Source organism: Montipora capricornis, chromosome 11 (assembly GCF_036669925.1).
Source record: "Montipora capricornis isolate CH-2021 chromosome 11, ASM3666992v2, whole genome shotgun sequence".
Lineage (NCBI taxonomy): Eukaryota > Metazoa > Cnidaria > Anthozoa > Scleractinia > Acroporidae > Montipora > Montipora capricornis.
In genome coordinates, this window is record NC_090893.1 from 22,303,617 (window position 1) to 22,310,481 (window position 6,865).

A 6,865-nucleotide genomic window follows, 5' to 3' on the forward strand; every position below is an offset into this window, starting at 1 on the left:
TTCTTGAAGTATGTGATTCCCACGGCCTTCAATTTATCGCCAAAAAACTTGTCACAAGTGTAGCCACCCTCGCATGCAGGCGACGCGACAAAATTTGAAAAGTATCGAATCACCGGCGCGAGCAAAAAATCGCTCGTGTAGCTGCGGCTTTATTTTAGTGTTATTTTTCTTGAATTTTTTCTTTCAACTTTCGTTTTTATAAAATGTTTCATTTGTCTGTAAATAAGTTATATGCTTTTGGAAAGCTTATTTTTCTTAGCTTTAAAATGATGTATTGCTTTCCCCCTAGCTTTAAATATTTTTTGAGAAAAAAAACCGCTAATGCAAAACGAACAACGGATCTTAGAAATGACTCTTGAATTGCGAAAGATAGTTGCTGATTTGCGGTGAAAATTTTCTGTCTTTTTGACAACTTGTCTTTTGTTCAAAAGTAGGCAGAAGATGCCCAGTCATAGCAGTGCTGATATAAAGAATGAGATTCTGTGATATGTTAACTTGTGGTTGACATTTTTTCTTGTCTTTTTTGTTTTTCAGATGGACTGTCTTGGACACGAGTTTTCGACAGAAACTTCTTGACAACCAAGTATATCTTAAACAGAATTTTCCATGGCAGTGATGAAACAAATTGACCATACGTTTTCTGTAAACTTTAATTTTTTTGTACCTTTTGTTAACATGTCTTCTTATTATAATGAAGTCAGCGATTTTTGCTGCTTCTTTTTACAATGATACGAGAGATAATAAAGAAATGAAATGGCACATGTTTCTTGTTTTGCTATGTCGTCGACACTCCAAAATTGTCGCTCCTCTTCAACTGAAAAGAGACTGAAGCCGGAAAAAGAGAAGAAAAATCATTATCTTACTCAAGGGTTCCAAGAACGCTTTGCACTGATGGTCAAAATATACATTTCTTTCATTCATTGATTCGTTCACGGGAACAAACGAGGTGTCCGCTGTAAGAGGCAATTGCTTAAATTGTCTAGATAATTGCGAGGATCACTTTCTCCATTTGTCTTCGCAATATTATGAAAAGGCCTAGGCACTAGGCCTCGTCTTAATAACGAGTCTCACAGCCTCGTCTTGGTAACGAGGCTCAAATGAAATGGGAAGGGAACTCCGTGCTTGTCTGCATGTCGTGTTTTTGCGTTCTGTGGTCATTATAAAATTAATTTTTAAATCAATGAATTTTAGAACAGAGAATATCAAAAAAGGAGCCGACACAGCGTAGAGAAATTGCTCAACGTTTTCTCATTTCCGTTTTTATATTCTCTATTCCAAATTCGATAGATTAAGAAATTAAAATTTGTTCTATTTGTGTACTATATTGATTTCTAAATATGCTAACTGTACAAAAACGGAGCCGGTACAACGTAGAGAACTTGTTCTACGTTGTATCAGCTCCATTTTTATATTTCGCAGCATATCGAAAAATCAATATAGTACACAAATAGAACAAATTTTCATCATACCTTAACCGTGGTCTGGTTTGCACAGTTGGTAGTGTACTAGACTATGGTGCGAGAGGTCCAGGTTCAAATCCTGGCTGGGGCAATTGAGGGTCTTTGAAATAAACAATGTGCTAGTAGGCAGTAGACAAAATAGATAGGTAAATACGTGGGAAGGGATGGGGAAAAAATGGGGGAAAGGGGGGGTTATCATGGGGGGAGGGGAGAAAATGGGGAGGTGATCACTAAGAAGGGAGAGGAAGAGACAGTTATCTGGCAGAGAAGAAAGGAAAAGGGTGGTCACGGGATGAAGAGAAGGAAGGAGAAAGTGAGGAAACAGAGGAAAGAAATGATGAGAGGTGATGATGAGGAAAATAAGAGAGAGCAGGGTGATGGCAGCAGTGAGAAGGCAGGATGTGCACAGAAGACGAAAGCCAAAAGATGGTTTTTCTTTTTTTGGTCCGAATGTTAATTAATTTTTTATTAGAAGCAAAATCAACCAATCATATCGTTGGATATGGGTCACGTGACCAAAACTGCTTGATCCACCGATTTTTAGACGTGATCGTGAAATTTTGGAAATTCTAGCTTTCTGATTGGTCAATATTAGTCACGTGACCCATATCCTGCACCATCATTGGTTGAATTTGCTTCCCGTCTTTTAAACAATAGAATTTGCTCTGAAAAATATCGTGGTAGTAGCTTTCGCTGATTACCTTTTGAAATATCGAGGTTTCAAAGCGTTCCACATCTAACTTGTTCTGTACTAGGTACTCCACTTTTTGAAGAGCTTTTTGAAATCCACAAATTCTTCATTTGGAGCTGTAAAGGGAAGAAACAATCGTAAATGTTTTGAAGACGAATTAACATAATATAACAAAAGATGACAATGGCTTATTATTGTTTAAATCTTTGTTTTTCAAAGTAATGTTATTGTCTTCACCATTTTCTACCCAGAAGATTCCTTAACGTTTGGACCAAAACTTGTGAAGCTCTTAGACGGAAATATGTAGGTTTCACCGTTGAATTTTGCAATCTTCAATTAAAATAACATTTTTAATCCTAACGTTTTCAGTGGCGAGTACTTAATGAGAAAAAATAAAGTATGATAATGAAATAGCTTTTGCCAAAACAATACCGAGAAAACAATGTTTGATTATTGTAACAATCTTTTGTGTTATTATTGTTTTTGAAAGCCGTCCTATTGTTTTTCATCGTACAGCGAAATTTCGCATGATGTCACCATTGTTATTAATGTAACTAACCAGAGGTTTATTGTCTGTTTAAACAATGCCTTTTGTTCAGTGGTTAACAAATTTGAATATCAAAAGAAATTTTCCTCTCGATCTTTGTAAACAATGAATTGGGCTTGACTAAATAGAGTTTTAGAATCGGTGAAAAACATTGTACATACCTTCAGAGTAGACGAAATGCGGCTCAATCCAACTCCTGTTCCGTTTTTTGTGTTTCTTGACTGTCAAAAGACTTCAATCCTGAATGGTGACCGGTTAATTATTTTTTGGGTATGCTAATTAGCTCTTCTGGACGCATTGTAGAATAAACATTTTGGCCATGCATGCATGAAGGTAAATTAGCATAACAAAAAATGTTTTTTATCGGGGGCCATGATGAAAGAGACTAAAACTGCATCCACATTGGTATCAAAAGGAACAAAGCAATGGAGCTTTGCCCTGAAACAAAAACAAGAATCCAAATGAATAGAACGGTAACGAAAGAGGAACCTGCTCAATACAATGCAACACAATGAAAGACACAACAGAAGCTCTCCTCCGAAAACTATAGAATTCCAATTGTTTCACTGAATTGGTGTCTTCTGCGTTGGATTTTTCTGCTGTAAACAAGAGGCTACAAGTAGCCTATACTCGGGCCTGCAAAAGTACACTGGTGTATCGTTAATTTAGCACTAAAGAAAAGAAAACAGAGAAGTCTGTCCTTCTTACATCGGCCTTACATTGCGATTCTCATGATGTTCGACTGTGTATGTAGTGAATACCCAGACCCAGATTATCTTCATTACAGGTGGTGACAATGACCACTGGACACGAGGTAAAATTTGAGAAAAGCACATTGTTTTTTACTGATCGATGGTTATTCTTGCTCAGTGTTTGAGAAAGGAAACGCTAATTGAACGGTTTAAGATGAAACGAAATGACTCATCGAAACATCTTTTGCAGAAAAAAAATGAAAGAGAAACGAAGGTGAGATGTATAAACATCTTTCAAAGATGACCAAACTTTCGTGCATTGATGCACGTAAAAAAAAACTTTGTCACGTGCGCGACACGTGAAGATGTGCACTATATCTCAACTCTTGAAAATACTTTCAGAAGTACAAAGTCCCTTGAGGATGAATCCATAGCACGAGAATCAAGTATTTAAAATATACCATTTGTTGTAATTTAAATACTCACAGTAGCATGCACCCAATTGTCAAAATAAATATGTTATTTGCCAGCTGGGAGGCCCGTATAGAGAAAAACTGTGGCCGAGGCATTGAAATTGCTGCTCGAGGCCGCAGGTCGAGGGCAGCTTTTTCAAGACCGATATCACATTTTTTTGCTATACGGACAGACCCTTTGCTGGTAAATAATTTTGTTTCTCTTCTCTCTCTCTCCCATCCTCTCTTAAAATCACTTGTTTTAATTGTTGACTCGCACCGCGCTTGATAGCGAATGCAGTATTAAAGCGACTTACAAACTGAACATTTCAAAGAGAAATATTTTTTATTTGAATTCTATTTCCAAACCTCTTGTCTAATGAAAAATAACCTCTGTACGTAAACGGAGTCGGTGTCAAAAAAATTGTGTTTCGTTTCCGGAATGGCAAGGGCAGGAGAAAAGATAGAATACTGTAGTGTGGATCACTTGGCCTGTCATTGTTATTTCGCTTCGTGTATTGAAACTCTCGAGAAATAAAGATAGAAATGTGAACGCAAACTCTCTGAACGGTGAGAAGCGTGTCAAGGAATATTAACCATTAATGTCACTGTTCCTTGGTATTAACATGCATAATTCGCTTTTAAACACATAACGCAAGGCGCAATGGAACTAGACAACAGACGTATTGGGGTTTTTTTGAGGGAAACACTGCCTTACGGCTGGTTAGCCTATGCGACTTCCAGATTGCGTGACAAAGATCTCTCCAGCGCTACGAGCTGAGTGGTAAACAGGAAGTGCTGGATCGGACAAGAGGATTGACTAGTGAGCAATGTACAAAGGCAACGAGCCAACAAGCTTGGGGGAAGTCGCTGCGCAGCCTTAAACCACACCACGCAGGTGATAAATACAACCCATCTCCAAAGGGAGAGAGGGAGGGGGTGAACTTTGACAAATTGCAAACAGCTAGTTGATTTACTATAGAAGACAAACTGCCAAGTGAACCTTGGACGACTAACTGAGGCTTTTATAGCTAGACCTTGTCTATTAAAATAGCCAGTTGCACAGGTTCTACCATGTAGCAGGTAAGCATTACACCGTGCTCTTTAGCACTAATGAATGAGGCTTTAACAGATTTGGCCAATGCAGGTGTACGTTATAATCTGACATCTAGAAACAAAGTCTTCATGTCCTCGTTTTATTTACAAGAAACCCGTTGATTGTATGACCTTGAACGGCCGACTACAAAGAACGCGAAGATAACTATCGCGACATGAATAGCCCTTCTAGTACGGTCACGTAACATTAACCGTATTTACTGATAGTGCTGTAAAATCTCATTTAAAGAGGCGAACAGATACTCGTTTATGTGCACAATACATCGAAGCATAACGTCTACAAATACCTTCAAATACTTACCCCTGCATAACATTTTAAATTCCGTTTTCCGTGAATCTTCTCATGATTACATGCGTTACATTTGCCTCGTTAATCCAATTTATTACGAAGACTTGTTTGCATTACTAATTAACACGAAAAGGGGTAACTGGGGAATTTTTAACGATATATCCTTTAATGATCTAACCCAAAATCATTCAGATATCCAAAACGTCCTATGCATGATCCATTTCCTTCGCTTTTGGGTTTGTCAGCATTATGATTTGCAATATTTCAGGTTTACGTGTTCACAAGTTTGTTTTTGTATCTCGAATATGTTTAGATTTAAAAAACTCTGTTTTGATTGGTCACTCTATCTCACTGTGTAAATAGTTCACCCTGAATTCAAAATAAATACGTTCCGTTTCCGAGAAAACAAAACCACAACAATATTCTTTTACAAATCGTACCGCGTATTCCTGATTTCTGTATTAAATTTAACTTTCATTTTCCAAATGGTCTGGATAGCACAAGTGTTGCTAATATTTTTAAAAATACAAACACTTTTTTAAGTTTAAGGAACATGCTTCGATGTTTCAAATATCATTTTGCATTTACCTGTTCATCCACGCTTTTGGAAAAGTGTTACATACCACGTGCTTACATTTAAACGCATACCTGAGGTAGCTCCTATAGTTGTGTTTACGAGCAAGTGATCTCCTTGGCTAGTAATACGATGAAATGTGGATGACCTCCGTACATTGTTAACCAAATACGTTCCAGCAAGTTTCCTCTTTTTCTGCTGTTATAAAATGGACGTCTCAGCCTTTTCTCTGTAATTCTGCTCGGTTCTCGGGCACGTCTATGTCAATGCACACGCAAATCACGTATACAACTAAAGTAAACTCACTTGTGCTTATCGAGACCTGTATTTCTCCTTTGGAATCAAGTCTTTATTACCATTGAGAATCAAATAACTGTACAGCCTTTCAAACTACATCACATTTATTTTCTAAAGAGCTGATCACAGTCTCCACCGATGACATCAAATCTTGTAAAACTAGAACAGAACTATATACACAAGATGGCAGTGAACAACGATCGCTAATACGGCTAGTTGAACAAACGATAGAAGCTAGACCACTACAAGAAACAAACTGTTTAACAACAACAAACTAAAAAACGCAATAGACAAAAAACTTATCTCCGTAGTCAATGGTACACCGAGCGGGAGGCTGTTTGTTCGCGGTGAAAATGGTACAAGCGTGAGGCCATTTGTTCGCTGTGCCAATGTTTTTACTTTGTCTTCAGAAGATCCCAATATGGCGTCCATTTGTTAGTGGAGTTATTGTCTTTGTCGCTGTCATCTTCAGAGTAGTTCTCAATAAGGTACCCGCTGCTCATTAAAGAATTTGTATTTTGACTTGTATCACTTTCAATAGTTGCGTCCATTTCAGTTACATTCGAGTATATTTTTGTTTCATTCAGTTCGCGGAACGACTTGTTTCAAAGCTGACGCTTAACATCTTTTAGTGTGGGTCTACCGCGAAAAGCCAATGCCTTTCTTTGTATGTGTTTTGAGCGCCCCAAGAAGAAATCGATTAAGCCAACGCAATGTCGATCTTCAGTAATCCGAAACAACGCATCA

General features: G+C 37.7%; 1 long non-coding RNA gene across 3 annotated transcripts; it reads right to left on the reverse strand.

Moving 5' to 3' along the window:
* Positions 1–686: 686 nt before the first annotated feature.
* LOC138024547 (uncharacterized) lies at positions 687–6,865 on the reverse strand. Of its 3 annotated transcripts, XR_011127042.1 has the most exons (5): positions 5,260–6,865; positions 2,860–3,136; positions 2,162–2,267; positions 1,470–1,579; positions 687–825 (listed from the first exon to the last, which is right to left on the reverse strand). It is a non-coding gene; the product is annotated as an uncharacterized lncRNA (long non-coding RNA). The 3 variants fall into 3 exon arrangements; XR_011127043.1 differs by having other exon boundaries at positions 1,470–1,560; positions 2,860–6,865; XR_011127041.1 differs by having other exon boundaries at positions 2,860–6,865.